General features: G+C 34.4%; 1 protein-coding gene across 3 annotated transcripts in view; it reads left to right on the top strand.

Annotated features, from left to right (window-relative positions):
- LOC123569875 (ubiquitin-ribosomal protein eS31 fusion protein-like) overlaps positions 1-18211 on the top strand; it is a 191321-nt gene that overhangs the window by 67647 nt on the left and 105463 nt on the right. The window contains exon 4 of one of the 3 annotated variants that reach the window (XR_012426451.1): positions 1933-13233. The exons of the other annotated variants lie outside the window; for them this stretch is intronic. The gene's annotated coding sequence lies outside the window, so the exon portion shown is untranslated. Of the gene's footprint in view, positions 1-1932; positions 13234-18211 lie in introns of those variants that run through there. 3 annotated transcript variants of the gene reach the window in all.

The following is an 18211-nucleotide window of genomic DNA, read 5'->3' on the forward strand; positions in this document are numbered from 1 at the left end:
CTACCCTTTTCCTTAATTTCAGGAAACCTGAAATGGGCCAATGATGTGCTATAATTACATTCTTTTTAGTATATATGGACACGTGTAATCTTTCAGACACAAATCCAGTCAGGGGAAGGGCAGAAACCTAGTGGGTGCTTTAAAACACTTTGCATTTATCAGTTAATAGGGATGATTACTCAAAACATGCCTGTACAGTGGCTATATGGTGGATTTGAAGCAGTCCAGCCAGAAAGAAAAGAAGTATTTTATCACAGATATTGTTTAGAATTGTTGGCACTTGGTGTTAATAAAACATATACTCACTTTTATTCCACTTTAATATTGTTTTTAAATTATCTAAAACAGAGGTTCCCCTCTCTCCTTATAGCAGTCACCTTTTGAGACATTATGGACTGAACTGGTTGTTTTTGTCTGTTGTCCAGTCAGAATTGGTCACTTCCCATTTGTCATTTCCATGTGCCAATGGGTCAGTGCCTGTTTCTGAGAGTCAGTATTAATGCTGCCTTGCCGTCAAATATTGTCAATATCAATTCTGATTGAAAGAAACTATATGTAATATCAGATAGTAAAGGAATGATTCGGATAATGAGAAATCCATTTGCTGCCCATACATCCTCCAAAACCCTTTAAGATGCTATGTTTCTGATGCAATTGAATATATGTAGTATAAGAAATATGTATATTTTAACCATAAGTAAGAATCGCAGGATTAAAAGAATCCTATCAAACACTGATTTTTAAACACAAAGTATAATTCTAGCCATGTTTCAACTTTTACCAACATCCCGACTATTAAATATACTTTAAAGGAGAATCTTTAGGCAGAAGATAAAAATGACTTTGATATGCTAGCACAGACCTTTTTTTCTTTTAGCTACTTTAAAGTTACTTTTTCCCATTTCTCCTCCAAAATTCTCAAAGACTAGCTTTGTCTCTCTTTGTCCACTTTCTAACCTCACATTCACCATTTAGCCCACTGCAACCTGGTTCCTGCTCAGCTAAAAGCACTGTCGTTGTGAAGGTTACTAGGCAGTTCCTAATTCCCAAACCTAATGGACATCACTTCATTTGATGTTATTGAAACACTATTCCACTTATTTCTGAGTTTCATAATTCTTACTTTTACTTTTTTATGAGCACATTTATCTCGTTTTCCACATTATGCATTTTACGATATTCCTCAGACCCACCACTCTTGACGCTTCACAAATTCGCTTACTCTCCTGGTAGCTATGACTTTGTATACATTGAATCCCAAAACTATACGTTCAAGAGCAGAGCTTACAAACAAAACTTGAGGTTGAGATTTTTTAAATCAAGATCAGAACTTTAGGACAAAATGTGAAGCTGAGATAATCATGAATTTACTTTCTTTGACATCTCCACCCACATGCCCTACAGGTACATCATATTGAATATACCAAAAACAGAGTCAATTGTGTCTATGCTTAAACAATACTGTATTTTCTGAGTTTGTGCTATTATCATCTATTTTTCAAACCTAGAAAAAGTTGAGTTATATGTTTAATTATCTTTACTTGCTTTCATTTATCTTATTATCGTTTTTTTTTTTTTTTGGAGACAAAGTCTCGCTCTTGTCCCCCAGGCTGGAGTGCAGTGGCTGGCTCACTGTAACCTCCGCCTCTCTGTTTCAAGCGATTATCCTGCCTCAGCCTCCCACGTAGCTGGGATTACAGGCACCTGCCACCAGGCCCAACCAATTTTTGCATTTTTAGTAGAGACAGGATTTCACCATGATGGCCAGACTGGTTTCGAACTCCTGACCTCCGGTGATCCGCCCACCTGGGCCTCCCAAAGTGCTGGGATTACAGGCGTGAGCCACCGCACCCTGCCTCTCTTTAATCTATATTTAATGAATAATCTATTCCTTAGGTACCCTAATTTTTATCTCTATTTTATCTTCTCAAGGTCAGATCTTTCCTCTCTACTACTAGACATAACTACTGTCGAAGCCTCCTAGGCCAGTCTCCTGTTTTTGGTCTTATCTCACAACAGTCATTCTCCAGAGAGTCAATGCAAAGTTTTGTAATGCAAATATGCCTTTGTTTTTCTGTGTAAGTGTTGAGGCACATATAATGCATTTTTAAAAATATAGTCACATCTTTGTTCAATACCATATCTGTATTCTCCTCTTTTACCTGTTGTGAAGAATCTGTTTGTAAGATGTCTCCTCCATGACAAGTTAAAATGCAAACAAACAAAACATGAATCTGAAGAGTTAGTGGCTTTATTAGGTCCAGCTGATAAATCTTGAAAATGTGATCAGAGAACAATCAGGTTTCATTCTCTGCTTCCATTACTGCTTTTTCTAGTTCAAAGTGTTATTATTGCGAATAGATTATTGTTACAAGATTTTCCCTTTCATCTGTTGGTATGGCCAACAGGCTTTGCTGCTAGAATATCAGCATTAGTTTCTTAGACCAAAACAGTTCATTTCTCCCCAGTGTTATCTTAAACCAGGATATCTGATCCTACCATAGTTTTTGCAAAGTAATAGGATTTGAATGTACCTTAATACACACACACACACACACACACGCACACATTTTTCAAACATGCCTTTCTAGTCTTGGAGTATAGCTTTTAGAAATAATTCTAGGCTAGGACTTGTTTTTTCAGGAACAAGCCATCTTCTGTGACAATGAAGACCAGAGGAATCAATTCACAATGCATTCCATTCTGATAATTTCCTTCTCAAGAGAGCCTTGATATCCTAGCCAGCCAAATGTCTTCACTTGGGGTTCTATAAATGAATGTCAAATATTCAACAACACCAACATTCACAAAGTAAGGAGTAAGAACCTTGATTCGTTTTCTTCCCAAAAGGGATCATTATCATTGCTCCATATCCGAGAAATGTGCTTTTCCTATTTAATATGGTATACTTTCCACATCAATAACTACTACTGAAAATAAACATAATTCATAATGGCTGTGTATATTATACAAATACACCAAAAAAATTAACCAATATCCTTATACAGAGTAATTTTTCAAAAGCGCTTTCTCTATTAATACTTTTGTAAATATCTTTGTACAGAGATCTTTGTTGTTCTGTGACTATTCCCTTAGAATGTACTTCCTTCAGTGGAATTACTACAAGAATATTTCCAACATTTTTAAACAAACAGGCTAATTACTTTCTACAAAGTTATAAAATTTATATTCATGTCAACACTATGCAGGAATACCCATTTCTTATATGTTTAAGACTGTATTTTAGCATTTTAATAGCAAAATAGCATTTTTATTTTAATTTCATATAATGGATTTGTCGTAATTAAGACCCTAGGCTCTCTTCCCACTGGTATTTGTGCATTATTCATAAGGCCCTATGTATTTCTCCAATGAACTGGCATAATACTGTTAGTTTTCACTTTTTACAAATTACTTCTCAAATTTGGTCTTCATGGTAATTTACTATTGAGCTCTCTGATGTCAAGACACCAGTGTTATTGTATGTTAAAAAGAGTGGTTTATCTGGTTGGCCTTCTTAAAGATGCTTATGGTTGGCAAGATCCCTTTTTTGCTGTGCTTTACCCCTGACACATTTAAACCCTACTGTTATGTTCTAGTAATATTTTAAAAACAAACAATTCTACTTCCTTCTAGAATTCTTTTTGCCTTTGAGATATTTTCCTCATATTAATTCCCTGTGTTCAAACACTATTGTCTCTGCAGATGAGCCCTTTACTGTTCTTATGCAAAGTAACCCCCACCGTACTTCTTGTCAGGCCATTCAGAAGTGTACAAACCATCGATATGTTAAGCCATATCAACTTATAATCACTCCTTATTATAAACGGAACTTTGTGGTGTGGAGGGGCAATAGTAACTTCTATGACATGTCATAAGGCCGGTTACCGAAACATACCAAAACTTATAGAGACCAATATGCACTCTGGAATTCCTTAACTAGATACATTAAAGCCATCAATTATTTACACTTAATTCAGAGTATAAAACAACCAAAGGGAAATGAAAAATTCATTTATACTATGGTACATTCTTTCGGTTCAGGAGTTTTTACATAGGTTCATAATGTCCATGGTCCACTAGAATACATATGAAGTTTTTGTTTGAATTGCATATTTTCTCTAGCTTTTACAGTTGCTGCAAGGGCTTGACTCAGAAATATGTTTAATAATAAAACCACATAGAGGTAGTTTTCAGTAAGATTTCTATCCTTCTGATTACAAGAGGACAGTAGCCATGTGAGGAGAGAGATTTTTACCTATGCCAGAGGGATTATAGCAATATCTTAACTTTTTGTTGTGTTTGTTGTGTTTATTTGTTGTTTGGTTGGTGGTTTTATGTCCTGGTTTTCTATGCAGCTGTGAATTAAGACAAAATGATTTGGTTTTTTTAATTTAAAAAATTGCTGAAGGCAAAGACTTCTCTCTTTAATACTACTCAGCAATTCTTAACTGAAAAGTTGGTTTAAGAAAAAAAAAACAGTAGGGAAATGATTTTGATTAACCTTTCTGATGAGGACATTAATTGATAATTTTTATCATTTGATGTTATTTTTCCACCTATCCACTTTCCAATGACCTTTACGGAATAATTCTGAATTAGATTTAAGTTTCCTTTCGTCTTTGTGATATTTACTATTGAAATATCATTTACTTTGTGGATCATTTTTAAGAGGCTCCTTTATGCACATAGCATTACTATAAATGAGGCACTGATACTTCATGAAGTCTTTCTTCTCTAATCTTTTCATCCTTGTAGCCAGTGTTTAGTTTCCACATATATATTCCAACTCTAAAATACACTGTTTTTAGTACAATAAATAGTGATCCTCTAATTATTTTAATAGGCAACTCTAATATAAACTAATATTGACTTTAAAAAATCAACTTAATGAACAAAAGCTTACAATTTGATATTTTAAAATAGCATTATTTTTCAGTGCCATGTAATTAACAAAATATTTGTAGTGTTTTTACGGCCCTGTTCTGGATATAGGAGAGATAGAGAAAATGGTGGCTACACGACTTTACAATTCTGCACAAATTCTACAGTCAGAAAGTGTAAAGTTTTCTACACTAGTGTATTAGCTGGAGATATGTAGTCTAAGATGCTGCAAAGTCATGTATTTCTCATTTACATAAAAATGAGGTAGACTGGTGGTCCAGTGTTAATAGGCCGCTGATCTCCACTTAATCATCCAGGTTCATGGCCCCTGTTTTTGGCTTCTCCTATACCTCAACTACTGTTGTTATCTGCATATTCAAACTTGGTTCACCAGCACCACATCCAAGTCCCAGACCACAGAAACGAGAAAAATTTAAAAAGAAATGCCAAAGGTGTGTGGTTTTAAGGGCAAGAACCCATCCTGAAAACAATTGTCAAGAACTTTATTACCCAATCATACATAGCTACAAAAGAAATAAGAAGTGTCTTTTCTGTCTATGCAGCTCTGGACTAAATTAAAACTTTGAAACCACTAATAATGAAAAAAACATGAGATTGAAAACTGGAGAATTATTATCATTACAAATGTGTTTTTATAGAAATAAATATTAACACAGACAAGGTGCTGTAATATGCAGAAAGGTGTTAATGTAGGAACATGAGCCCTTACTTGTGGATGTGAGAAGTTCAGAATATTTCATAAATGCTTTTTGAACTGAGGCTTAATGTTTCACTTGCAATTCAGCCTATATAGATGGAAGGAAGGAGCTTTCAAAGAGAAGGGTCAATGTGGTCTATGGTTTAGTGATGAAAAATATTAGGAGAAGAGGGGAAAGTAGTTTGTAAGAAGTAGAATAAAATTTTAAGATCTGAACATGCAGGGATTGCATGAAATTCAAGGGATTTAGGATTTATTCTTTAGAGCATTAAAAATAGTAAATGTTAAATAGAACCTCATGTTAGCAGTACATTTCTTGAAGTAATATGACTAGAAGAAGATAGGAAAAGGTAGGATGACACAACAATAGTTATGGTAACAGGTAATCAATATTCAAATCAGTACAATTGAAAATTAGTTTAATATTTTGAATGGTGGTTTTATTTTATATGCACAAACATCATGTTGTTAAGTAATTTAAGATAATCCTTGAAATATCTATAATCATACTTTAAGTTACTAATTAACAATATGATGCTATACATTTTACTGTGTTTGAAACACCTATAAATTATGTTTCCAGATATATAAGAAAGAAAGATAACCAACATTTCCCTAGAGTTAATATTTTATGTTACTGTAATTGAGTTGAAGTGGTCATATATCCAGTTTCTTGACAATTCTACTAATGCTATTATTCATGGTTTTTGTGGTAGTTAGCAAATCAACAAAATAGACACCAATTCTAAGCACGTAACAAGACCAATGGCTTGGCTTCCAAATGTTTTATGAATTACATGGAAATTTCTAATCAGAAAAATAAAGTTAATTATTAAACATTTCTAAAACAGGACTCAGAATTCCAACAATTCCACAATAGTGACTTTAAAAATATTTGTGACAAAATGTTAGAAAGAAGTAATTGAATCACTAGTCATATTTTATCTTCCTATGTAGCACAGGATAGCTATTCTTTCATTTTCCACTATTACAATTGGTGGGGAAGGGGGAAGAAACACGATAATGTTGAAAGAATTTTGTATAAGGTGTTAGTAAAACTGAGTTCCAGTTCTAGTTTGCCTATCTTCCAAGCTATGTTTGTGTTTCAGTTATCTATTGTATCATTATAAACTACTCTAAAAGCTAGTGGCTTAAAAACAAAGTAATAATTGCATTGCTCACAAATATTCCATTTTGTCTGGGCTTGGTGAGGGCAGCTAATTCTATGTGCTGTCATCTACAATGGGTCAACTATGGCTAAAGGATGCATTTCAAGGTGGCTGGCAAGTTAAGGCTACTATCAGCGAGGAGTCAGTTCTCATCAATGTGAGTGACCCTCTTCGTTGATTGTGTGGGCATTTTCTAAGAGCAAATACTCTAAGAGGCAAGAAGTGAAGAACTGAAGAACTCTGCGGAACTGGAGATGTGAAGAACTGAACTCTCTGAAGATCTGGCCAGGAAACTGGTATGACATCACTTCTGCCAAAATCAACTGGTCAAAGCAATCTCAGAATCCATTACGATCCAAGAAGAGAAGACACCCAGTGGTATGCTGGTAAATTATCTCTTACGAAAAAAAATCCCTGTCTGTAATATACACCAGTTTCTGTGGTGTAAATATTCTCATGATGGCAGAATTTGAGCTACCAGTATTATGTCACTAAACACAGAGTAGGAAAGCAATGAGGAAAATCTGCTTTTGTGAGCTGATACAAGCAGGTTCCAGGACACTACTTCCCATATCCAAACTCCTAATGGCAGATACTATGACCATGTTTAACCGGACACATATTGACAATTTCAGTGAAATTGTGTGAACTTTTTCATTGCTAAGTTAGGAAGAGTGTCTGTATTGCTTCACAAATTTTGTGTCAGGCAAAAGGATAGGTTATAATTTAAAACACTTTGAAGTGTAACCGCTTTGTTACTAGAAGCTATTCTGAAATTGTGTCATTAATGATAGTGATGTTTCTCCATAATATAACATAAGGTGTTATTTCGCCATCAATTTTTTACACTAAAACTAATGAACACTGTGAAAATCTTTTAAGTTATAGCTCACATTCTGGAGAAAATACTGTATTTTATTCACAGAGAGTTCTCAAAAATATATGCAGTCTTAAACATAGGAATGCTATTTGTATCTGACTAAATGTACAGATTTTAGTAATCTCTTTTACATGTAGGGTAGAGGAGTGCCAGAATGCAGGTCTCTTAATTTGCATAATACAGTTTTTCTCCCTAAAATATAGTGATACAACTGTCCTTCTGATCTCAAAGAACAAGTAACAGTGATAATGAGAAGCACTTGTTTTAATGTGGTATTGAAAAAAAGAAAGGTCTTTTTCTAGAGATTGATAACATTTCAAAGCACATTTCATAGGCTGGGAAATCAAGGTTACTGTTAATATTGACCCTTGTTTCAAAGACAGCACTTTGTTCTTACGTAAAACAAGTATTTTAAAAGCAGTTTGTTTCAATATATATCTGTGAATTTTAAACCCACGATCAGATAGAAATATTTTTGAAACAGGAATCCCTAACAAAATAATTCAAAAACTACATTTTCATATTTAACTCTAAGTCTTCAAGAAAAATTTTTTTCTGAATTAGATTTTATAAACATATTCCTAACATCTCTTACAGATCCATTGATTTTTATTGGAGATTTTATGTTATTATCCATTTCAATTGTATTTCATGAACTCAAAAAGCATTTTATCAACTATGTAAAAAGTAAAGACTAAGTAGAATGCTGGGACTTTAGAATACCTTGTTGATATTTGAAAGAAAAATAAATTACTATGCTATAATATTTCTTGTGATCCAGTTGTCTATAAAGCAAGTGCTCTGCTGTTATTTAATTATTCTTTTGAAAGTGTAAAACTCTCTCTGTATAATGTTATTTATAGAATATGGCACAATACAATATTCATATGAAAATACAAATGTAACTTACAGGGAAAAATCTGAAAGTAAATAAAAAGCATCATAGAAATGCTTTAGTAATTGAGACAATATTTCTTTTTACTGAATTGATTTTTATAATATTAAAATATTTTTTTCAGGCTAGAAAATTTACTTAACCATATCAATTTTCTATCTTATAAGTAAAAAATTTGAAAAAATGTAACATCCATTTAAACAATCTTGACTAAAAACATACCCCCTCATTTTTCAAAACTACACTGAAATGACAGAAAGTTATACAATAATTTAAAATAAATGAACCTTACCTGTATGTATTACCATGGATTGATCTCAAAAACACAATGTGAATAACAGATACATACTTCACAATAATATAGAGAGTATGATAGTTTTCCTGTAACAATTCCTCAACACATAAAGCATTCACATACTGTTCTTGAGTGTGTCTTTGTTCAGTTCATCTAAGAACTAATTGTGTTGCCCCATTCAGGGGCCAGGGACTGTTCAGTGCTCTGGGGATTCAGATCAAACTGCTGTCTTCAGGGTATTTTCATTCTCGTGGTAACAGACAGTAAATAAACAAGTATAATTCATAAAATAGATTAGAGGTTGATAACTGCAATGGAGATAGAAGGCAGGTAAAGAGACAGTGTGTGTTGTGGATGGGGAATATCATTGCATTTTAAAGAGAAGTCCTCCCTGATTCTGTGTAATTTAAGCAAAGAGACGAGAGGAAGGATGAGACACTGAGCCACATGGGTATCTGGAGGAATAGCATTTCAGGAATAGGAAATAAATGCAAAGGTGTGGAGGGAGCATCTCTGCTACAATGGAAGAAAAGTATGTGTTGGGGCGGGAACCACCAGCAGCAGCAGCTGGTGCCGAGACATGAAAACAAGTAGCAGATGTGGCCAGAGAGGTAAGTAGAGTGGAGGGTTGTGTTGGGTTTGAGTCTGCAGAAACAGACCCTGAGAGTAAATATACATACAAGTGATTGATTATGGAAATGTTCCCAGAAGAACCCTGTGAGAAAATGAGGGGGAAGAGGGAGAAGAAGCACAGAAAGACTCTTATTTCAGGCAGAGTTCCTGACTCAGTCTGATCCTTCAGAGGAACTCTGGAGTACAAATTTCTCCCTCAGATTTTATTCCAACTGCAAGCAACATGGCTGAAGTTTCATATCCCAACTCAAGTTAGTCCTCAGGTTAAAGGCTGCTTGGGAGAATGTAAATGCCCTGGGGCCATCAGCTCCCTGAGGGCAAAGTGACTGCAGCAGCACGGTCCAGGCTCCGAAGAGACTCGCAGCTGTGTCCTATTAGAGGGAAGCACAGAACTAATAATAGGGGTTCTAGTGCATCTGAGCAAAACACTCACTGCGTATCTACAGAGCTAAAGATTATGTAGAGTTTGGCTGATCTTCCAAAGGTTTTGCCTTTTACTTTAAGCAAGGTGGCAAACCACTGGGAGATTCTGAGCGGGGGTGATGAGTTCTGATGATTGTTTTAAAGGAATAGACTAAAGCAGTCAAGGACAAGAGGAGAAAGAATAGGAAGCTAGGAAGTCGTAGCTATATTCCCTTTGACTCTATTTTCATAGCTTTGACTCAAGTGGTAACAGTAGAGGCATTAACAACGATTTGGGTGGAGGTTAATCTTGAATATGAAGCAAACAATATTATTACATACGCTTGTGTTGTATGATAGACAAAAAATCAAAACCAAAACCAAACAGTGAAGGAGGACTCCAAAGGTTTTGGTCTGACCAACAGGAAAGACAGAATCCATCATTACCAACATGGTATAACTTAAAGAGAAATATTTTTTAGTATGGGAGAGCATATCAAGAGCTCAGTTTTTGATAATTAAATTTAGAAATACTTACTAGATATTTGAGTAGAGATGTCAAGTAGGCATTTGAATGAGTTAGCCAAATTTAAGGGAGAGATTCCGTCTGGAGATTTAAATTTGTAAGTAAGTATGTATGTCAAGGTATGAAAATACACAAAGAACATCTGAAAGTGACAGTAAGCCAACAATAAAGGTTTTCAAAGATAGATACCCTGAGTTCTTCATGATTTATATACAAAGAAATGAGGAGAAATAAAGAAAATTAAGATACAGTGGTCAATGAGGTCCAAAACTAAATAAAATCCTCGGAGACCAAGGGAAGAAAAGGCTTCTTTCCTAATCTGAGAATTATATCAGATGCTGCTGTGCCTCAGGATAAGGACAGAGAATTGACCATAATATTCAGCAACTTGAAATCATTGGTGATCTTGACACCTCAACTAAACATATTTTGATGTGATGATGGTGACAAAAGTTTGGCCGTAGTGGATTTAAAGGAGATAGAGAAATGGAAACAAAGTGAGAGAATGAATACAGGAAGAATATATAAAGTTGTGAAATTTTGCTGCAATGGAAGGGAAAAAAATGGGTATTAGTTGAGTGTTAATATATAGGTAGAAAAATGTTGAATGTTTGAAGTCAGAAGAAAATTAAATAGTTATCTTTCACACTGGGAGAGTGGATGACTTAAAGAAATATGATTGTAAAATCATATTTTACAATCAAAACTTCAGTGAAGTTTCAACTGAAATTATTGATCATGAATTTAAATCACAAGATTCAGCAAAAATTTTGTTTTCTTTAGCTATATTTATCAAGTTACTATGATAGATCAGGGTCAGGGTTGTATTTTGGCCAAATGAGTGTAAAAAAAGAGTTCCAAGAGAATGAGGGTGTTTGAAACACAATGATTAACATGATTATTTATGTTAGTCAAATTCATGTTAACCAAAAGAAATAAATGCTGTTTTGTACATGTGAATATGAATTTTTATATATCAAGATGAGCAAACAAAACCCAACTGTTACCGAGTGACACAGCAATAATTCTAAATAACTGGAAATTGAGTATATCTTGTGACCTCTTTGGGCCATTCATGTAGGTAAATAAATCGCAAGGAAGAGATCACTGTGTTACATGGGATAATTGATTCTTATTATTAAGGAGAAATTGGGATAATACTAGCAAATGGGGTGTAAGAAGAAGAATGTTTTGCTTTCTGAGGTTCCTATAGGTATCTACATATCCTGCAACTAATGTCAATGAGAAATCATATGAACCCAGCAGAGCAAGGATGTCTAATAACCCAGACACTTTAGGAATAAAAGTTTTCCTCATTCAACCATACAAGGAACCACAACAAGCTGAGGTGGCTGCTAAGAAATACAAAATGATAGTCAGGAAAGGTAGTGAAAAACGCTCATTATGGCCTCATGACTAATATGATTAAATAAGGACCATATTTGTTATGAGTGTTTCATCTTTATTTCAATAAGGGATGTATTCACATAATTTAAGCATTTTTCCTTGCTTTCTACTCTCTTACCAACTAACAAAATGCCTTAGTAGTAGCTAATCTTATATCTCAATATTTAGGTTACAGAATATCAAAGAGGAAATGTGACTCATCCTGAAGAGAAATAAGCATCAGCTAAAAATAAAATAATTTTATAAATTTATTTAGGAAGACGTTAGTATGAAAGGGACAACTGAATCACATCAGGAGTAAGCATGATTTTGGAATTTATGTCTGGTTAATAAGGATATGTATAGTTTCCAAGAGGGCAAGAGATACACCTTGACAGCTTTTTACTGTGTCAATTTAGCTAAGCTGGAACAATGTTTCTCAGACTTTCCTTCCTTTTATGCTCCTTAGGCAGGGCTGGCCACTATAGAAAATTACCTGTGGAATTTGGAAGGTGGACATAAACAACAGCTTGATCAAGGCTCAAAGGGTCATGTAATATCAGACACATTATAGCTCATGCATAGTGTTGTAGACTTGCTGACTCACCTTGTTGGTGTAAAGCAGTAGCGAGGCTTCCAACTCCTCCACCATCTGGGTATGTGTCTATGCCCTTGGCAAATAGCACCTGCTTTTGTCAAGATTACCCATATCATTGAAGTTGGACAGTTGGAGGTATTGAGACACAACTATGCTTTCCAGTTTATACTCATAGGTTCTAATTCATCCTCACAAGTTCAAATTTGTCCTTGCCCCCTCTTATACTATATATTTGTTTCCTCACATACTTCTTAACTTCTTCACTTCAGACCCTGCACCAGATACAGAAGCAACATTGGTAAATGAATTTTTTAACCACTCCCACAATTGCATAAACAAACTCTTGTAATAACTATTTTGTTATATGCCATTCTTAGTCATCCTTCCCTAATTGATCTCTGCTACAAATACCCACACACTGAGAAGAGTTTTGGAAACTTCTCTTCTCTAAAGAATCTCTTATTTAAATCTATCACTGATTTCAAAAATTTCTGCAGATATTTTCAGTATTTTTTAGTCATTGAAATACGGTATGTAATAAAGTAATATTTATGATAGAGTAACAAATATTTTCTCCCTTTAGCAGAATATTATGTTTTTGATTTACTCTATATTAAATTTTTTTAATCCATAAAATTTAAAGTGTTATATCAAATTAGGATTAGAGACCAAATAAAAACTAGCTTATAGAAACATGCCCAACACAATGGCTCATACTTGTAATCTCAGCACTTAGAGAGGCCTAGGCAGGAGGATCTCATGAGGCCAGGAGTTTGTGACCAGCCTGGGCAACATAGAGAGACCCCATTTCTACAAAAAAGTAACAAATAAAAAAAAAGAAACAAAACTTAGCTGGGTATGGCAGTATGCACCTGTAGTCCCTGTTACTTGGGAGGCTGGGGCAGAAGGATCACTTGGGCCCAGGAGATCGAGGGTGCAGTGAGCCATGATTGCACCACTGCTCTCCAAACTGGGTGACAGAGTAAGACCCTGTCTCTGAAAAAAACAAAAACAAAAAAAGAAATTTACCAAGTTTAAGATAATAAAAATTGATAACATTTGCTTTTATAGTCAATTGATGAATCTATTTTCATACTTTTATTTATTTGTTTATTCTAAACTATCAATAAGATGCAAGTGAATATTTCAGGCCACTCTTGCCTGAATTTTGTTATATATGGTAGTATTCTTCCCAATATACAATAAAAACATATCAAATGACTGCATTTTCTAAGTTTTATTTTAGTTTTGAATTATGTATGTATGTTATAAAAATGTTTATGAAACATATATGAATTTTGATCAAGTAAGTTAATTTGTAGATTTAGTGAAGATCATTATTATGCAAATTTAACCCAAGGGAAAAAAGAAAGAAGAAGAAGGTTATACAAATGAAACAACATGAGACGAGGATTGATAAATGTTTAACCTCTATGGAATTACTTGTGGTAGGCCCTCAAATAGCTCCAGGATGGGGCCTGATCACCAAAAAGACTAACCACATTACAGGGTTTGAGCTTTGAACTAACCTAACTTCCAGAGGTGGGGAGGTGGCCAGTGATTAATAAATTATGCCTATGTAATGAAGCCTTGATAAAACCCTGTACACAGAAGCTCAGTGAAACTTCCTGGTTGGTAAAACCCATTGATGTGCCTGCCAGTGATATATTGATTCCAAGAGATAGCTCAGAAGCTCTGCATTCCCTCTCAGAACTCATGCATATGAGGACCCTTTTTATTAAATCTGTAATAGAAGCACAGCACTTCCCTGTGTTCTGTATCTTTCTAGCAAATTATCAAACCTTAGGGGATGACAGAAACCTTCAGATTTGTAGCCATTTACTCAGAAGATCAGATGGTCTGGAGACTGCTCTGAGAATTGCAGCGCACATCTGAAGTGACAATGGTCTTATGGAGGTTGTTGCCCTTAACTTGTGGGGTACGTGCTAACTCCAGGTAATTAGTGTCAGAATCAAATTGCAGTACACTCAGTTATGGTTGGACTAGTTGGGCTAAACATAATAATTGTCTCTTCGATAAGAAATACATTTCTTTTGACATATTCTTTCAGATATAGCCTCTTATTTCTCCAACATTTGTCCCTACTCTCTAATTCAAATTGGTTTTGTAAAAACACCAACATGATTATATTCTAAACATATCTTGCTTCTCTTCATGCCTATGCTCATGTCACCCTCTGTCTAGAATGTCCTTCTTACAGTACTTAGGTATAGTCAAGTATCATGGACTGATTCTTTTACACTTAGCTTGGTAATCACTTTTCTAGGATGCTTTCCCAACCATTAAGCCAACTACACCCACTGTCAGAAGTTTGAGTAAGGTACCTTTTTAGTATTGTCACCAACCCTATAACCATCTCTATTACCGTGCTTGTGCGGTATTTTATAGTACTCAAGTAATTCTTTCCCACAGCATGCAGTTAGTTCTTCACAAAAATGATTTTATCTTTCTGTTTTTCTATCCCCAGAACATAGCTCAATAATTGCACCCAATGGGTATTGAATAAGTATTTGTCACTGGAATTATTTGAAGAAAGTCAATGTCTCTGTATATGCCTTTGTAAAATGTTCATTTTGGTTCTTTAGATCTAAGTTTAATGTGTGATTTATTCTTGGAAATAAGTTATTTTTATGATTTAATTAATTTTAAATAAAGTTTTTTTTCTGTTAGATGAGGAGCGTTGTTTGCTTTTTGTTACTTTTTCTATAATTTTCCTTCATGTTCAAATCAATCTGCTCCAATTGCTCTATGCATGAATGAACACAATTATGTGTGCTTTTTCCTCTCAATTTGAACTGTCCTTAGACATCCTCATAAAAATATTTTATAATTACATTGTAATTTTGGCATATAAAGGCTAGATAATAGCATATATTAATTAACTTTGTCTATATTTATTACTGATATAAGATTAGATCTTTATGAAAGGATGGTACATTTTGCCATTTCTCTTTTGAAGATTAAGCTTTATGGTAATACAAATATCATATTTATCATCAAGACTATCAACAGTTGAATAGTGAAATAATCCTTAATTATTCTATTAGAGTGCATCTTCATTATATCATGTTGATTACCTTTTATCCTCTCCAGTGTATATGGAGCAGACTAGTTTTGATCCAACAAACTGTAAGACTGTGTCTCTATAATGTCTGTTATTTAGATGATGAGTAAAATTTCAATTACTCTAAATTGATAACTGGTGTGCAATTAGAGAACTGAAGCTAGAAATTCACTTCTTTTTTTTCTTAAAATTAAAGCTGAAATGATGTAGGCCTCTGGACTCTCACTGTAAAAGCAGTTAAGAGTAATAATCAGGATCTGCTAAGAGAAAAACTTTCATAAGAACCAGAGTATAAGTGCCTTTATCAAAATAAATATTTTAAGTCTTGTGTACAGAGAGTGTAAAGTGATACATTTATATCTATATAGACCATTTTATTTTTTCCCAAGCTACTTCTTTGCAATTATATAGACATGGGTTGAATGTATTTACATTTAAGGTTCTCCCTTTCATTCATGTTACTGCTCATTTGCAAATTCTTTTATGTTTGAAAATTAAAATAATATATAATTTCTGCCTTAAAAGAGTTTTAAATTACCCTTAGAATAGGATGTAAAAGCGAAATCTTTCAGCAGCGGCAGAAAGGATGCCCTGGTTAGAACTCTACACAAATGTTATCACTCAACGATATTTCTGAATGAAGGAATGCATATATGCATGGGATAAGAATCACTCCATGTTATGAAAAATTGCCTAGAAGTTATCACCAGATCCATTCAATTTATCTATTTGTATATGTGATATTTTAGATTAAAACATTTTATATTTGTAGTAATCTATCTTTTCTACTGGATTCTAGAAAATTTGATCCTATTTCTCTAGTTTTTAGGTTTCATTCTTCCATAAATATTGAGCTCAAGCCACCTCCTCATTGGTGCCTCTGGCTCAAACTTAATTTCCCTTTTTTTCTTACTAGTGACAGCATAGCACAATTTACTACCTTATTATTCTCTAACTTTTTGAGAACTGTGCTTATCTAGTTATGTAAATAGCTCTTTTATATCACCAATAAGGTTTTATTTTTCTGTTTTGCTTTCTTCCTTCAAGGAACAACCCAAGAAATATGGTACCAAACGTTGAATGGATATATTATACTTGCATGATTAATTAATTAAATCATTGATTTACTGAACTTTCTACTCAATGTAATCTCTTCTAAGCAATCTTCCAAAGTAAAAAGACAGCCCTGGGCTAATATATTTAAACAACTAGGATAATAATGCCTCTTCCCTTGCCTCTTCTCTTGTCAGTTTAGACTTATTCATATGTAAATGAAATAGTTGCATATATGTGACTCTGTCATTTGAATATGGAGAAAGAGGAAAAGCAGAAAAAAAGAGACAATATAAACATCACCACCATAAGGAACATTAGCTCTGAAGCCAAAATGCCTATATTCTCACCTCAGCTCTGTCATATATTAGCACTTTTATCTTGAGCAAATTACTTAACTTCAGTGTTTTAATGTCCTCATTCAGAAAATGGGGATAATTTGTAACCATTTAATACTTTTCTTCATGGAGAATAAATAGGAATTCAATGTGAAGTAGCCAGAATAATAAATATATATGTGTTAGAATATATATAGGATAAATGATAAGCTGTTTGTATATGCATTACAAATATACATATAGTTCATACTTAACCCTACATTGTGGTCACCATAATATTGTCATTCTTAGTCATCTTTCAAGACTCCTTGAGAAGATTCTATTTTTTTTTTTTTTTTTTTTGCAACGGAGTCTCACTCTGTCACCAAGGCTGGAGTGCAGTGGCAAGACTCAGCTACTCAGCTCCACCCTCCAACCCTACCCCCACATCCCCCAAGTGATTCTCCTGCCTCAGCCACCTCAGCCTCCCAAGTAGCTGAGATCACAGATGCACAGCACCACACACAGCTAAGTTTTTATATTTTTGGTAGAGATGGGGTTTCACCACGTTGGCCAGGCTGGTCTCGAACTCCTGAGCTCAAGCCATTCACCAACCTCAGCTTCCCAAAGTGCCGTGATTGCAGGCATAGGCCACTATGCCTGGAGAACTTGACAGGTTTCTTTTGGGGATGTTTAATAGTTAAAAAAAAAAAACTAAGTCAATTCCTGGGAAAGAACGCACTATAAGGGAACAGGTATTAATAGTTATTGTATTTAGCATGCGCTAGTACAAATTCTCAGTGTCAGGAATGGATGGTTTGAGTACCAAAGAGCATGTGTCATTTTTAAATTTATTTAGTTATTTTATTTTAGGTTCATGGGGTACATGTGCAGATTTGTTACATGGTAATATTGTGTGATGCTGAAGTTTGGGCTTCTAATGATCCAGTCGCCCATGTATTAGGTAGGTACAGAAATAATTGTGATTTTTGCCATTACTTTTAACAGAAAAACCGCAATTATTTTTGCACCAATCTAATATTAAACATGGTACCCTATGTGTAGTTTGTCCACCTTGTCCTCTTCCCTTCCCCCCTCTTTTATATTACCTTCCAATTCAGACTGCGGTGAATGACTGATGCTCGAGTTTTAGGAAGAAAGAAATGTGGCAAGAAAACGTGTATCTGACATTTGAAGGGAAAAGCAACATGGTCCTGTAGCCCACTTATGGAAGCATAAGAATTATTGTTGGCAAATTATGACGTAGACACAACCACTTGAGATACATCCGGTAGGAGGAATGGCTGGCAAGTAAATTAGTTTATGAGTCACTAGTGCAAGAGTTAGCTAGGAAATTAGATTTTGCAGTG

This window comes from Macaca fascicularis, chromosome 17 (genome assembly GCF_037993035.2).
Source record: "Macaca fascicularis isolate 582-1 chromosome 17, T2T-MFA8v1.1".
Taxonomy (NCBI): domain Eukaryota; kingdom Metazoa; phylum Chordata; class Mammalia; order Primates; family Cercopithecidae; genus Macaca; species Macaca fascicularis.